General features: G+C 47.5%; 1 pseudogene; it reads left to right on the top strand.

Moving 5' to 3' along the window:
• LOC130130672 (serine/threonine-protein kinase DCLK2-like) overlaps positions 1–17,832 on the top strand; it is a 41,821-nt pseudogene that overhangs the window by 19,472 nt on the left and 4,517 nt on the right.

The raw sequence follows: 17,832 nt of genomic DNA on the forward strand, positions 1-17,832 counted from the left end.
TGGAGTTGTGTTTATATACATAGATATACACAAACACAAGCCTGGAGCTCTTTCACGAAACCTGCTCCACTCTCTCTCTCTCTCTCTCTCTCTCTCTCTCTCCCCAGAGTGCAGGGCTAAGGTGCCTCGCTCCACCGCTACCCAGAAGACTACAACGCCCAAGCCTGCTGGTGGTGCCACCTCCACCTCTAAGACTCCGCCCAAAACCCCACCCAGGACCAAGTCACCTGGCCCAGGTGTGGACCAATAGAAAATCAACAGCCAGACAAATATTACATGTGTCACTAAAACAGAAATGGCGAATGTCCGGGTGGCGTGGCGGTCTATTCCGTTGCCTACCAACGCGGAGATCGCCGGTTCGAATCCCCGTGTTACCTCCGGCTTGGTCGGGCGTCCCTACAGACACAATTGGCTGTGTCTCCGGGCGGGAAGCCGGATGTGGGTATGTGTTCTGGTCGATGCACTAGCGCCTCCTCTGGTCGGTCGGGACACCTGCTTGAGGGGTAACTGGGAGGAGTAGCGTGATCCTCCCACGCGCTACGTCCCCCTGGTGAAACTCCCCACTGTCAGGTGAAAAGAAGCAGCTGGCGACTCCACGTGTATGGGAGGAGACGTGGTAGTCTGCAGCCCTCCCCGGATCGGCAGAGGGGGTGGAGCAGCGATCGGGACAGCTCGGAAGAGTGGGGTAATTGGTCAAGTACAGTTGGGGAGAAGAAAGGGGGGGATACCCCCCCCCCAAAAAAACAGACCCAGAAATGGCTGTCTTGATTGGACTTGGTGTGCAGTCAAGCAACCGTTCCGCCTGTTGCCGGACAGTCCGTCCGGGTCAAATGTAACCAGACACGTTTCTCCTCTCCTCCCTGTAGCCAATGAGGCACCAGGACACCAGTCAACAGGAAGGTCGTCCAGGTCCAGCCCCTCCCCCACCAGCCCCGGCACGCGGCGCAGCCTCAAGGTGACGGGAAGACATTAACCTTTGACTGTTCAGAAAATGTAAAATGTACATTGTTATGTCTGCACGCTGGGTCCCCGGTGCGGCATTTAGTAATCTTGGCGTCGTTCTACTGCGCCTTGATTGATGCGTGATGCCCAGCAGGTCTGTTATTGTTAAATCCTGCCGGGGGGTGGAGGGTGGAGGGGTGGGGGGGTGTTACGTCCGCACACATCGACAGTGCTGCATTTGATTTGGCGCTGTTCTATTGTGCTGGGATCGATCGGTGATGCCTGCGGGCTCTGGGTCGGTTGATGGTAGAGGCTAGTTCCCATCGATGGAGAGAACGGAAATGGGAGTAGAGAACGGTCAACTGAGCATGCGCGAAATGCCTCCACCACGCCTCCACACGCCCCGCGTAGCGTCCAGGCGCTAGGATTCTAGGAAGCCCCACCCCTACTCTGCGTCTGATTAGCTAACGTTAACCCTAACCCCGCCCTAACCCTAACCTTACCCTACCCAAACAACGGAGGCGACGAGTACTTGCGCATGCTCAGTTGACCGTTCTTCGCATCGACGGGAACCAGCCTCTACGTTGGTTGGTCGGGTATACACGTGAGGTCTTGATCAAAGGTCTAGACTTCCGGTTGTCTCCATTTCTCACACTAATGGTGTGTTCCCGCCAAACTCGAAGCGAATTTTCGTCTCGCTTTACGTGCGCGGGTTTGATCGCGGGATCGAGTGGGCGAACCCGCGACGATCAGCTTGTCCTCCGTTTTATGACTCAACGGGACGTCAGGGACGTCACGAGAATGTCAACGCTGATAGGCTTTCGCGACACAGCGTCACGCGAATTTCTGGCTCAAGTTGAATATTTCAACTCGCGCGAATGACGCGTCTGGTGTGAACACAACGCTACACAACGCAACGCAACGCAACGCAACGCAACACACAGCGGCCGAGTTGACGGAGAGACGCATGTTTCTCATGGTCTGCAGGGATCCGCTGCCGCAGTGCTCAGCAGCGCCGTGGCGATGCATGAAATCACGGACTGCGCCTTTAACCTTAGTCTCAAATACGCGAGAGAATCCTAGAGAGAATCCGAGGGGATTTCTGTTTACATGTAAATCTTCAGGACTACAGCTTTAAAATACCGTCACTGTCTCTCCGTGTCTCTCTCCAGGTCTCTCCTCATCACGTCTCCTCCTCAGATGCAAACGGAGCGGCAAGTCAAGATGACGGCAGCCTTGAAGGTACATAGTAGTATATATGTGTGTATGTGTGTGTGTGTGTGTGTGTGTGTGTGTGTGTGTATGTGTGTAACTCTTTGTTGCGTCAAGTGAAGGAGTTCAAGTATCTCGGGGTCTTGTTCACGAGTGAGGGTAGGATGGAGCGGGAGAATGACAGGTGGATTGGTGCAGCATCAGCAGTAATGCGGACGTTGTACCGGTGTCAGTACTTGATCGAGTCGCCCTGCTCGGGGTCCTGCGACTACAGATGACATCACTACTTCACGCATTATGATTGGGTAGGGGCTTGGGTAGGGGCTTGGGTAGGGGCTAGTTCAGTTTAGGAACAGCAGGAAACAGCAGATTGACGTTCGCCCGTCCAGGTCCGGAGCCTGCGGCCTCGCTCCTTAGATGCAGCTCGGGCCTTCGGCCCTCGCACCTTTACTAACCAACTTTATGTCAATGTGGATTGTAAAAAACACACAGCTAAATAATTATAAACCTAGCGTTGAACAACGCTAGCTAGCAACATAATCCATGACGTCATATGTTGTCAAAGGTCCCCGAGTCGATATTACCCGAGCAGAAATGGAACCCACACTAGACCGTTGTGGTGAAGAGGGAGCTGAGCCGGAAGGCAAAGCTCTCAATTTACCAGTCAGTCTTGGTTCCAACCCTCACCTATGGTCACGAGCTTTGGGTGGTGATGAAAGGGTGAGATCTTGGATACAAGCGGCTGAAATGAGTTTCCTCCGTAGGGTGTCTGGGCTCAGCCTTAGAGATAGGGTGAGGAGCTCGGACATCCAGAGGGAGCTCGGAGTAGAGCCACTGCTCCTTCGCGTCGAAAGGAGCCAGTTGAGGTGGTTCGAGCACCTGATCAGGATGCCTCCTGGGCACCTTCCTTCGGAGGTTTACCGGGCACGTCCAACTGGGAGGAGACCCCGGGGTAGACCCAGAACTCTCTGGAGGGACTACATGTCCAATCTGTCCTGGAACACCTTGGGATTCCCCAGGAGGAGCTGGAGGGCGTTGGTGGGGAGAGGGACATCTGAAGTGCCCTACTTAGCTTGCTGCCACCGCGACCCCACCCCGGAGAAGTGGCTGATGATGAATGAATGAATGAATGAATGTGTGTGTGTGTGTGTATGAATACAGATGTAGCCCCCCTCCTGTATCCTCTCATTTCCTCTCCTTGTGTCCTTCTCTTTCTCTCAGTGAACGGGAACAGGTGTGTGTCATCCTCCATCATCAGCGACAAGTACGAGGTGGGGAAGGTCATTGGCGATGGGAACTTCGCTGTAGTGAAGGAGTGTGTGGAGAGGTACGAATTAAACCACCAGCTACAAGCCAAACAGAGATGAAGATGAGGATGATCATTACACAACAAACTGCTTCAAATGTCAAACGCTGTGTCTGCAATCTCATACCACGATGACTACTGCTACTACTACCACTACTACCATCACACTACTATTACTAATACCACTATTACCCATAATACTACTACTGCCATCACACTACTACTACTACTGCTACTATCCATTATACTACCACTATTTAATTTAGATCTCCTGCCCCTGAGTAACTACAGACCAATCCCCTATCTAAGGTTCTGGAGAGAGTAATTTCTTCTCAGTTGGTTTCTTTCATGAACTCTAATACTGTTTTTAATAGTTTCCAGTCTAGTTTTAGAGCACTTCATAGTACCGAGGCAGCTCTAGTTAAGGTCACTAATGACCTACTGCTGACAGAGGTGACTACTTGATTTGAGTTCTTTTAGACCTAAGTGCTGCCTTTGACATGGTCACCTCTTACATCGCTTAGACTTGGGTTGGCATCAGGCCTCGGCCCTCAGCTTATTACGCTCTTACCTCACCAACAGAACTTTTTCTGTTGTTCTGGGTAACTCTACCTCCTCAGTGGTTCAGTTGAGTTGTGGTGTCCCTCAAGGCTCAGTTCTTGGCCCCTTCTCTTTTCTACATACATGCTGCTCCTTGGCCATGTCATTCAAAATCAGGATGTGCTCTGCCATTTTTATGCTGACGACACTCAGTTATACATGCCACCAAAACCCACCAATCCTAGCAGCCTGGCAAATCTCAAGACTTGCCTCGCTGACATTAAATCCTGGATGTCTGAAAATTTTCTCAAATTCAATGATGATAAGTCGGAGGTCATTCTGTTCGGTCCCGAAAATTCCATCAGTCTGTTTGTTACTAATCTTGGTGGTCTGGCAGGTAGTCTTAAGCAGGCTGTTAGGAATCTTGGGTAATATTTGATGCTAACCTCAGTTTTTATAATCAAATCAAACATGTTTTTCAGTCATGCTTTCTCCAGCTCAAACTAACCTCCAAGATTAGGTCATTTTTTATCAATTGCCGATCTGCAAAAAGTTGTACATGCTTTTATCTATTCTCGGCTTGACTATTGTGATGTACTTTATTCTGGTATCAGCAAGGGCTCCCTCCACCGTCTGCAGTTGGTATAAAATGCTGCTGCTCGGCTCATTACCGGAACAAGGAGGCAAGACCATATCACTCCTGTGCTTGCCTCCCTACACTGGCTCCGTGTTATATTTCGAATTCCATCCATCCAGTATCCAAGCCACTTATCCCAATTGGGGTTGCGGGATGCTGGAGCCTATCCCAGCAGTCGTTGCTCACTTTTCAGGCTTTAAATGGTCTTGCTCCTACATACATTTGTGATTTACTGACCTGGTATAAGCCCTCTCGACCATTAAGGTCTGCAGCTGGAGTCCTGCTGGTTATTCCCAGGTCTCAGTTTGTTACAAAGGGTGATTGGACTTTTGCTGTTAGAGCCCCCACACTATGGACCGCTCTTCCTGTTGATCTGAGACACACCAAGTCTCTAGCTTCTTTGTTTTTATTTATTTACTGTTTTTAGTTTTACTCTTACTTATTTGGACTTACTCTAATTTTTACCTTGTCTGATTTTATTTTTGTGAAGCACTTTGTAACATTGTTTCAGAAAAGTGCTATATAAATAAAATTATTATTTTCAGTATTATTACTACCATTATACTACTACTACCGCTACTACTACCCATCATGCACCTCTCGTAATGCAGAGCGGCCTTCTGTGTCCATTCTGTCACAGAAGAAAGTAAATCTAAAAATTCTCGTTTTCCCTCATACATCTATTTGTTAAGGAAATGCTTGAAATTTTAACATCTTTCATTTAAGTTGAGCTTTGGCGTTTTTTGTTTTTTTGTGTGCGGTACCCAACAGTAGATACCTCGATGTGAAGACAAGAGGAGGGTTAATGTGGGGTTATTGATAAGAGTCATCACTAGGTCACATCTTAAAACATCCTTTTTACTTCATTGGTCGGCACGTTAAGAAAAGTACAGGAAGGATTTGTAGAAAAGGGTTTTTCTAAATCTGATTTTCTTGCCAAACTTGTCACAGACGGCACCGATGAGTCGATCCTGACCAAAATACATCTGCTTTACAGTCAAACAGTACTAGAGCTTCCATTGTTAACCGAAATGTAAAAGAATATGCTCAGCCTCCACGACAGCAGACGTTATTCAGGCTTGGTGTTGAGGTTTTGGCTTTGGAGCAGAAGGCAAACCTCTTGCTCTGCTGTGTGTTGTGCGGACAGGTCCACCGGGCAGGAATACGCCCTGAAGATCATCGATAAAGCTCGCTGCTGTGGGAAGGTAGGCCTGCTGATGCTGCAGCCGCTCAGCTCCACGCTGCACAGCCTCATGCTTCACTTTTGATTTCTTCTGTCATTTTGTTTTGTGTTCTGCACTTTCCCGTCTCTACTCTGCTGGGTTCTGTTCTAACCGTCGTGTCCTGGGCCTCGTGGGTTCAATGTTGTGTTTTTGTGATTTGTTCTTACATGCTCATGGGATATTTTAGCCCTCGAATGTGTGTGATAGAGAAGATGTGGAGCGGCTCAGCCCTGTGTGTACACACCGTAAGCCTGGGTGAACGCCAGCTGGCACGGTGGCCCAGTGGTTAGCACCGTCGCCTCACAGCAAGAAGGTCCCGGGTTCGAACCCCGGGGTTGTCCATCCTTGGGGGTCATCCCAGGTCGTCCTCTGTGTGGCGTTTGCATGTTCTCCCCGTGTCTGTGGTGGGTTTTCTGCAGGTGCTCCGGTTTCCCCAATCAAAAAAAGATGCATGTTAGGGTTAATCCTCCTGTCTGTGCCCCTGAGCAAGGCATGGCAAGATGAACTGGAGTTAGTCCCCGGGCGCTGCACGGCAGCTGCCCACTGCTCCTAGCTACACAGCTAGGCTGGGTTGAATACAAGAGAGGAATTTCCCCACGGGGATCACTAACTGTATGTCAAAGAAGTAAACAATAGATGACAGGAAGAAGGACTTATGAATACCCATCAGGCTTTGCTGCCATCTGTCAGACAAAGCTGAGGGCTGGAAAATTCCACGAGTGTGTAAGACATAAGATATGACCATGAGGACATTTCATATATCAGACCTCCGGTTGTGTTGTGTTGTGTTGTGTTGGGTTGTGTTGTGTTGGGTTCATAAATCAGACCTCCGGTTGTGTTGGGATGTGTTGGGTTGTGTTGGGTTCATAAATCAGACCTCCGGTTGTGTTGGGTTGTGTTGTGTTGGGTTCATAAATCAGACCTCCGGTTGTGTTGGGATGTGTTGGGTTGTGTTGGGTTCATAAATCAGACCTCCGGTTGTGTTGGGTTGTGTTGGGTTCATAAATTAGACCTCCGGTTGTGTTGGGATGTGTTGTGTTGGGTTGTGTTGTGTTGGGTTCATAAATCAGACCTCCGGTTGTGTTGGGATGTGTTGGGTTGTGTTGGGTTCATAAATTAGACCTCCGGGTGTGTCGTGTTGTGTTGGGTTCATAAATCAGACCTCCAGTTGTGTTGGGTTGTGTTGTGGTGGGTTCACAAATTAGACCTCCGGTTGTGTTGGGTTGGGAGAGAAACCGTCAACGGACGATGGTGAAATCAATCTAGAATTCTGTTGGGTAGTCATGGAGACGTGTGTGTGTGTGTTTGTGTGTGTGCGTGTGTGTGTGTGTGTGAACAGGAACACCTGATAGAGAACGAGGTGGCCGTCCTGAGAAGGGTCCGACATCCTAGTATCATCCAGCTGATTGAGGTCGACGACACACAATCACACCTTTACCTGGTGATGGAGCTGGTCAAGGTATGCTCGCTCGCTCGCTCTCTCTCTCTCTCTCTCTCTCTCTCTCTCTCTCTCTCTCTCTCTCTCTCTCTCTCTCTCTCTCTCTCTCTAAATACAACAATCTTAAACTGTGCAAATCGCACATCAGAGGGAGTTTGACCCAAACATCTTTATACTTTGTAAGTAATATTTCATAACAGTAGAATTCCTTGACTTTCATTATGCAGCACATTTTGAAATACATATAGATTATACATATAGATCCTCTATGTTGGTGAAGAGTCTTGCTCATCAGATATGTATCTGATAGGACATGATGTCTCTCCTCCATATCTATCTGATAGGACATGATGTCTCTCTTCCATATCTATCTGATAGGACATGATGTCTCTCTTCCATATCTATCTGATAGGACATGCTGTCTCTCTTCCATATCTATCTGATAGGACATGATGTCTCTCTTCCATATCTAGTCATCCAGAACGCCACATGAAGATGAAAATCATAAAGTAAAATCATAACACTCCAACCGAAATATCAGGTCAACTTTTTGTATTATGGTTAACTGGCTCACTGGTGAATTATCACCAAGCACCCAGCAGGGGGAGACAACACGCTGCTCCCTGCTGTCACCGTCTCACTTGTCTGTCTCTCTGTCTGTCTGTGTCTGTCTGTCCGTCTCTCTGTGTGTCTGTCTGTGTATGTGTCCATCTCTGTGTGTGTCTCTCTCTGTGTCCATCTGTCTGTCTGGCTCTGTCTGTGTGTCTGTGTCTGTCCATCTGTGTGTGTGTGTCTCTCTGTGTGTGTGTCTGTCTGCGTGTCTGTCTCTCTGTCTGTCTCTCTGTGGGTATGTGGGTCAGGGTGGGGATCTGTTTGATGCCATCACATCCTCCACTAAGTACACAGAGAGAGACGCCAGTGCGATGGTTTACAACCTGGCTGGAGCCATCCAGTACCTCCACCGCATGAACATCGTCCACCGAGACATCAAACCAGAGAACCTGCTGGTATACACACACACACACACACACACACACACACACACACACACACACACACACACACACACACACACACACACACACACTTGGCAGTGAACAGGCCTGGTAGAGAGATAGTTCAACACAGATGTTACTTCTGATTTTCAGTCCAGAAGAGAGGGTGTAGCACTGTACTTTCAGTAGAGAAGAGAGGGTGTAGCACTGTACTTTCAGTCCAGAAGAGAGGGTGTAGCACTGTACTTTCAGTACAGAGGAGAAAGTGTAGCACTGTACTTTCAGTCCAGAAGAGAGGGTGTAGCACTGTACTTTCAGTACAGAGGAGAAAGTGTAGCACTGTACTTTCAGTCCAGAAGTGAGGGTGTAGCACTGTACTTTCAGTAGAGAGGAGAGGGTGTAGCACTGTACTTTCAGTCCAGAAGAGAGGGTGTAGCACTGTACTTTCAGTAGAGAAGAGAGGGTGTAGCACTGTACTTTCAGTAGAGAAGAGAGGGTGTAGCACTGTACTTTCAGTACAGAAGAGAGGGTGTAGCACTGTACTTTCAGTAGAGAAGAGAGGGTGTAGCACTGTACTTTCAGTACAGAAGAGAGGGTGTAGCACTGTACTTTCAGTAGAGAAGAGAGGGTGTAGTACTGTACTTTCAGTACAGAAGAGAGGGTGTAGCACTGTACTTTCAGTCCAGAAGAGAGGGTGTAGCACTGTACTTTCAGTAGAGAAGAGAGGGTGTAGTACTGTACTTTCAGTCCAGAAGAGAGGGTGTAGCACCTGAGACCACGTGTCAGCAGGTGATTTATTGTATATGTGGAATTTAAAAACATTATCGTGTCCTGCACCATCTCCCACTTACCACCTGACACCACATTATTAAAACGGCCCGGCTGTCACCAGGGTAACCTGGACGGTGACTGTAGTATCATGTATCATGAAGTAGTATCATGTAGTATCATGTTGTGTAAAGTACTATTAGTATCATAGTGCACTGTAATTTAGTATGTAGTATCATGTCATGTAATGTAGTATCATATAGTATATTATAGAGTAATGTAGTATCATTATGTACTGTATGTACTGTGATGTAGTATGACGTAGTTTGATGTAGTATGATGTAGTATGATGTAGTGTGCTGTAGTATGATGTAGTGTGCTGTAGTATGATGTAGTATGATGTAGTGTGATGTAGTATAATGTAGTATGATGTAGTGTGCTGTAGTATGATATAGTTTGATGTAGTGTGATGTAGTATGTAGTGTGATGTAGTGTGATGTAGTATGATGTAGTGTGATGTAGTATGATGTAGTATGATGTAGTGTGATGTAGTGTGATGTAGTATGATGTAGTGTGATGTAGTATGATGTAATGTGATGTAGTATGATGTAGTGTGACGTAGTATGACGTAGTGTGATGTAGTATGATGTAGTGTGATGTAGTGTGATGTAGTGTGATGTAGTATGATGTAGTGTGATGTAGTATGATGTAGTGTGATGTGCAGTAAACTGTGTGGTGTGTTGTGTGTAGGTGTGTGAATATCCAGATGGTACGAAGTCTCTGAAGCTGGGGGACTTTGGTTTGGCCACAGTGGTGGAGGGACCACTCTACACCGTCTGTGGGACGCCCACGTACGTCGCCCCGGAAATCATCGCTGAGACCGGGTGAGAGAGAGAGAGAGAGAGAGAGAGAGAGAGAGAGAGAGAGAGAGAGAGAGAGAGAGAGAGAGAGAGAGAGGTGGCAATATGTACACAAACGTATGTCATGCCAGTAAAACACATATTGAATTGAATTGAGAGAGAGAATGAGAGAGGCAGACAGACAGACACACGGATAGAGACAGACAGTCAGACAGACAGAGAGAGACCCGAGAGAGAGACAGAGAGACAGACAGTCAGACAGACAGACAGAGAGAGAGACAGACAGAGAGAGACCGAGAGAGTGAGAGAGAGACAGACAGAGAGAGAGACAGACAGAGAGAGAGACAGGCAGACAGAGAGAGAGAGACAGGCAGACAGAGAGAGAGAGAGACAGGCAGACAGAGAGAGAGAGAGGCAGACAGAGAGAGAGACAGACAGACAGAGAGAGAGAGAGACAGACGGACAGAGAGAGAGACAGGCAGACAGAGAGAGACCGAGAGAGTGAGAGAGAGACAGACAGACAGAGAGAGAGACAGACAGACAGACAGACAGACAGACAGACAGAGAGACAGGCAGACAGAGAGAGAGACAGACAGACAGACAGAGAGAGACAGGCAGACAGAGAGAGAGACAGGCAGACAGAGAGAGAGACAGACAGACAGAGAGAGAGACAGGCAGACAGAGAGAGACCGGGAGAGTGAGAGAGAGACAGACAGAGAGAGAGACAGACAGACAGAGAGAGAGACAGACAGACAGAGAGAGACCGAGAGAGTGAGAGAGAGACAGACAGAGAGAGAGAGACAGAGACAGACAGACAGAGAGAGAGAGACAGACAGACAGAGACAGAAAGAAAGGGGAGGGAGGTGAGAAACAGACTGTGTGTGAGTATAAATATAATTTACACTAACCCACAGTGTGTCTGTCTCCCTGTTATTGTGTATGTGTGTGTGTGTGTGTGTGTGTAGCTATGGTCTGAAGGTGGACATCTGGGCTGCGGGAGTGATCACCTACATCCTGCTGTGTGGATTTCCTCCCTTCAGAAGGTGGGTTGGTCGGTGTGACTTGATAACTATTATGAATATTAATATGAAAGTTATTTTCCATCCCAACCTGTCACTCACAGTAACATGTCTGCCAGAGTTAAACCCAACCTGTCACTCACAGTAACATGTCTGCCAGAGTTAAACCCAACCTGTCACTCACAGTAACATGTCTGCCAGAGGTAAACCCAACCTGTCACTCACTGTAACATGTTTGCCAGAGTTAAACCCAACCTGTCATTCACAGTAACATGTCTGCCAGAGTTAAACCTAACCTGTCACTCACAGTAACATGTCTGCCAGAGTTAAACCCAACCTGTCACTCACTGTAACATGTCTGCCAGAGGTAAACCCAACCTGTCACTCATAGTAACATGTCTGCCAGAGTTAAACCCAACCTGTCACTCACTGTAACATGTCTGCCAGAGGTAAACCCAACCTGTCATTCACAGTAACATGTCTGCCAGAGTTAAACCTAACCTGTCACTCACAGTAACATGTCTGCCAGAGTTAAACCCAACCTGTCACTCACAGTAACATGTCTGCCAGAGTTAAACCCAACCTGTCACTCACAGTAACATGTCTGCCAGAGGTAAACCCAACCTGTCACTCACTGTAACATGTCTGCCAGAGGTAAACCCAACCTGTCACTCACAGTAACATGTCTGCCAGAGTTAAACCCAACCTGTCACTCACAGTAACATGTCTGCCAGAGTTAAACCCAACCTGTCACTCACAGTAACATGTCTGCCAGAGTTAAACCCAACCTGTCACTCACAGTAACATGTCTGCCAGAGGTAAACCCAACCTGTCACTCACAGTAACATGTCTGCCAGAGGTAAACCCAACCTGTCACTCGCTGTAACATGTCTGCCAGAGTTAAACCCAACCTGTCACTCACAGTAACATGTCTGCCAGAGTTAACCCAACCTGTCACTCACTGTAACATGTCTGCCAGAGTTAAACCCAACCTGTCACTCACAGTAACATGTCTGCCAGAGTTAAACCCAACCTGTCACTCACAGTAACATGTCTGCCAGAGTTAAAACCAACCTGTCACTCACAGTAACATGTCTGCCAGAGGTAAACCCAACCTGTCACTCATAGTAACATGTCTGCCAGAGGTAAACCCAACCTGTCACTCACTGTAACATGTCTGCCAGAGGTAAACCCAACCTGTCACTCACTGTAACATGTCTGCCAGAGTTAAACCCAACCTGTCACTCACAGTAACATGTCTGCCAGAGTTAAACCCAACCTGTCACTCACAGTAACATGTCTGCCAGAGTTAAAACCAACCTGTCACTCACAGTAACATGTCTGCCAGAGTTAAACCCAACCTGTCACTCATAGTAACATGTCTGCCAGAGCTAAACCCAACCTGTCACTCGCTGTAACATGTCTGCCAGAGGTAAACCCAACCTGTCACTCACAGTAACATGTCTGCCAGAGGTAAACCCAACCTGTCACTCATAGTAACATGTCTGCCAGAGCTAAACCCAACCTGTCACTCACAGTAACATGTCTGCCAGAGTTAAACCCAACCTGTCACTCACAGTAACATGTCTGCCAGAGGTAAACCCAACCTGTCACTCACTGTAACATGTCTGCCAGAGTTAAACCCAACCTGTCATTCACAGTAACATGTCTGCCAGAGTTAAACCCAACCTGTCACTCACAGTAACATGTCTGCCAGAGTTAAACCCAACCTGTCACTCACAGTAACATGTCTGCCAGAGGTAAACCCAACCTGTCACTCATAGTAACATGTCTGCCAGAGTTAAACCCAACCTGTCACTCACTGTAACATGTCTGCCAGAGTTAAACCCAACCTGTCATTCACAGTAACATGTCTGCCAGAGGTAAACCCAACCTGTCACTCATAGTAACATGTCTGCCAGAGGTAAACCCAACCTGTCACTCATAGTAACATGTCTGCCAGAGGTAAACCCAACCTGTCACTCACAGTAACATGTCTGCCAGAGGTAAACCCAACCTGTCACTCATAGTAACATGTCTCCCAGAGGTAAACCCAACCTGTCACTCACAGTAACATGTCTGCCAGAGGTAAACCCAACCTGTCACTCACTGTAACATGTCTGCCAGAGTTAAACCCAACCTGTCACTCACAGTAACATGTCTGCCAGAGTTAAACCCAACCTGTCACTCACAGTAACATGTCTGCCAGAGTTAAACCCAACCTGTCATTCACAGTAACATGTCTGCCAGAGGTAAACCCAACCTGTCACTCATAGTAACATGTCTGCCAGAGTTAAACCCAACCTGTCACTCACAGTAACATGTCTGCCAGAGTTAAACCCAACCTGTCACTCACAGTAACATGTCTGCCAGAGGTAAACCCAACCTGTCACTCACTGTAACATGTCTGCCAGAGTTAAACCCAACCTGTCATTCACAGTAACATGTCTGCCAGAGTTAAACCTAACCTGTCACTCACAGTAACATGTCTGCCAGAGTTAAACCCAACCTGTCACTCACTGTAACATGTCTGCCAGAGGTAAACCCAACCTGTCACTCATAGTAACATGTCTGCCAGAGTTAAACCCAACCTGTCACTCACTGTAACATGTCTGCCAGAGGTAAACCCAACCTGTCATTCACAGTAACATGTCTGCCAGAGTTAAACCTAACCTGTCACTCACAGTAACATGTCTGCCAGAGTTAAACCCAACCTGTCACTCACAGTAACATGTCTGCCAGAGTTAAACCCAACCTGTCACTCACAGTAACATGTCTGCCAGAGGTAAACCCAACCTGTCACTCACTGTAACATGTCTGCCAGAGGTAAACCCAACCTGTCACTCACAGTAACATGTCTGCCAGAGTTAAACCCAACCTGTCACTCACAGTAACATGTCTGCCAGAGTTAAACCCAACCTGTCACTCACAGTAACATGTCTGCCAGAGTTAAACCCAACCTGTCACTCACAGTAACATGTCTGCCAGAGGTAAACCCAACCTGTCACTCACAGTAACATGTCTGCCAGAGGTAAACCCAACCTGTCACTCGCTGTAACATGTCTGCCAGAGTTAAACCCAACCTGTCACTCACAGTAACATGTCTGCCAGAGTTAACCCAACCTGTCACTCACTGTAACATGTCTGCCAGAGTTAAACCCAACCTGTCACTCACAGTAACATGTCTGCCAGAGTTAAACCCAACCTGTCACTCACAGTAAAATGTCTGCCAGAGTTAAAACCAACCTGTCACTCACAGTAACATGTCTGCCAGAGGTAAACCCAACCTGTCACTCACAGTAACATGTCTGCCAGAGCTAAACCCAACCTGTCACTCATAGTAACATGTCTGCCAGAGGTAAACCCAACCTGTCACTCGCTGTAACATGTCTGCCAGAGGTAAACCCAACCTGTCACTCACAGTAACATGTCTGCCAGAGGTAAACCCAACCTGTCACTCATAGTAACATGTCTGCCAGAGCTAAACCCAACCTGTCACTCACAGTAACATGTCTGCCAGAGTTAAACCCAACCTGTCACTCACAGTAACATGTCTGCCAGAGGTAAACCCAACCTGTCACTCACTGTAACATGTCTGCCAGAGTTAAACCCAACCTGTCATTCACAGTAACATGTCTGCCAGAGTTAAACCCAACCTGTCACTCACAGTAACATGTCTGCCAGAGTTAAACCCAACCTGTCACTCACAGTAACATGTCTGCCAGAGGTAAACCCAACCTGTCACTCATAGTAACATGTCTGCCAGAGTTAAACCCAACCTGTCACTCACTGTAACATGTCTGCCAGAGTTAAACCCAACCTGTCATTCACAGTAACATGTCTGCCAGAGGTAAACCCAACCTGTCACTCATAGTAACATGTCTGCCAGAGGTAAACCCAACCTGTCACTCATAGTAACATGTCTGCCAGAGGTAAACCCAACCTGTCACTCACAGTAACATGTCTGCCAGAGGTAAACCCAACCTGTCACTCATAGTAACATGTCTCCCAGAGGTAAACCCAACCTGTCACTCACAGTAACATGTCTGCCAGAGGTAAACCCAACCTGTCACTCACTGTAACATGTCTGCCAGAGTTAAACCCAACCTGTCACTCACAGTAACATGTCTGCCAGAGTTAAACCCAACCTGTCACTCATAGTAACATGTCTGCCAGAGTTAAACCCAACCTGTCACTCACAGTAACATGTCTGCCAGAGTTAAACCCAACCTGTCACTCACAGTAACATGTCTGCCAGAGGTAAACCCAACCTGTCACTCACTGTAACATGTCTGCCAGAGTTAAACCCAACCTGTCATTCACAGTAACATGTCTGCCAGAGTTAAACCTAACCTGTCACTCACAGTAACATGTCTGCCAGAGTTAAACCCAACCTGTCACTCACTGTAACATGTCTGCCAGAGGTAAACCCAACCTGTCACTCATAGTAACATGTCTGCCAGAGTTAAACCCAACCTGTCACTCACTGTAACATGTCTGCCAGAGTTAAACCTAACCTGTCACTCACAGTAACATGTCTGCCAGAGTTAAACCCAACCTGTCACTCACAGTAACATGTCTGCCAGAGTTAAACCCAACCTGTCACTCACAGTAACATGTCTGCCAGAGGTAAACCCAACCTGTCACTCACTGTAACATGTCTGCCAGAGGAAAACCCAACCTGTCACTCACAGTAACATGTCTGCCAGAGTTAAACCCAACCTGTCACTCACAGTAACATGTCTGCCAGAGTTAAACCCAACCTGTCACTCACAGTAACATGTCTGCCAGAGTTAAACCCAACCTGTCACTCACAGTAACATGTCTGCCAGAGTTAAAACCAACCTGTCACTCACAGTAACATGTCTGCCAGAGGTAAACCCAACCTGTCACTCACAGTAACATGTCTGCCAGAGTTAAACCCAACCTGTCACTCATAGTAACATGTCTGCCAGAGCTAAACCCAACCTGTCACTCGCTGTAACATGTCTGCCAGAGGTAAACCCAACCTGTCACTCACAGTAACATGTCTGCCAGAGGTAAACCCAACCTGTCACTCATAGTAACATGTCTGCCAGAGCTAAACCCAACCTGTCACTCACAGTAACATGTCTGCCAGAGTTAAACCCAACCTGTCACTCACAGTAACATGTCTGCCAGAGGTAAACCCAACCTGTCACTCACTGTAACATGTCTGCCAGAGTTAAACCCAACCTGTCATTCACAGTAACATGTCTGCCAGAGTTAAACCCAACCTGTCACTCACAGTAACATGTCTGCCAGAGTTAAACCCAACCTGTCACTCACAGTAACATGTCTGCCAGAGGTAAACCCAACCTGTCACTCATAGTAACATGTCTGCCAGAGTTAAACCCAACCTGTCACTCACTGTAACATGTCTGCCAGAGTTAAACCCAACCTGTCATTCACAGTAACATGTCTGCCAGAGTTAACCCAACCTGTCACTCATAGTAACATGTCTGCCAGAGGTAAACCCAACCTGTCACTCACAGTAACATGTCTGCCAGAGGTAAACCCAACCTGTCACTCATAGTAACATGTCTCCCAGAGGTAAACCCAACCTGTCACTCACAGTAACATGTCTGCCAGAGGTAAACCCAACCTGTCACTCATAGTAACATGTCTGCCAGAGGTAAACCCAACCTGTCACTCACTGTAACATGTCTGCCAGAGGTAAACCCAACCTGTCACTCATAGTAACATGTCTGCCATAGGTAAACCCAACCTGTCACTCATAGTAACATGTCTGCCAGAGGTAAACCCAACCTGTCACTCACAGTAACATGTCTGCCAGAGTTAAACCCAACCTGTCACTCACTGTAACATGTCTGCCAGAGGTAAACCCAACCTGTCACTCACTGTAACATGTCTGCCAGAGTTAAACCCAACCTGTCACTCACAGTAACATGTCTGCCAGAGGTAAACCCAACCTGTCACTCACAGTAACATGTCTGCCAGAGGTAAACCCAACCTGTCACTCACTGTAACATGTCTGCCAGAGTTAAACCCAACCTGTCACTCACAGTAACATGTCTGCCAGAGTTAAACCCAACCTGTCACTCACAGTAACATGTCTGCCAGAGTTAAAACCAACCTGTCACTCACAGTAACATGTCTGCCAGAGGTAAACCCAACCTGTCACTCACAGTAACATGTCTGCCAGAGTTAAACCCAACCTGTCATTCACAGTAACATGTCTGCCAGAGTTAAACCCAACCTGTCACTCACAGTAACATGTCTGCCAGAGTTAAACCCAACCTGTCACTCACAGTAACATGTCTGCCAGAGGTAAACCCAACCTGTCACTCATAGTAACATGTCTGCCAGAGTTAAACCCAACCTGTCACTCACTGTAACATGTCTGCCAGAGTTAAACCCAACCTGTCATTCACAGTAACATGTCTGCCAGAGGTAAACCCAACCTGTCACTCATAGTAACATGTCTGCCAGAGGTAAACCCAACCTGTCACTCATAGTAACATGTCTGCCAGAGGTAAACCCAACCTGTCACTCACAGTAACATGTCTGCCAGAGGTAAACCCAACCTGTCACTCATAGTAACATGTCTCCCAGAGGTAAACCCAACCTGTCACTCACAGTAACATGTCTGCCAGAGGTAAACCCAACCTGTCACTCATAGTAACATGTCTCCCAGAGGTAAACCCAACCTGTCACTCATAGTAACATGTCTGCCCGAGTTAAACCCAACCTGTCACTCATAGTAACATGTCTGCCAGAGTTAAACCCAACCTGTCACTCACTGTAACATGTCTGCCAGAGTTAAACCCAACCTGTCACTCACTGTAACATGTCTGCCAGAGTTAAACCCAACCTGTCACTCACTGTAACATGTCTGCCAGAGTTAAACCCA

The sequence above is a fragment of the Lampris incognitus genome, chromosome 20 (genome assembly GCF_029633865.1).
Source record: "Lampris incognitus isolate fLamInc1 chromosome 20, fLamInc1.hap2, whole genome shotgun sequence".
Classification (NCBI taxonomy): Eukaryota; Metazoa; Chordata; class Actinopteri; order Lampriformes; family Lampridae; genus Lampris; species Lampris incognitus.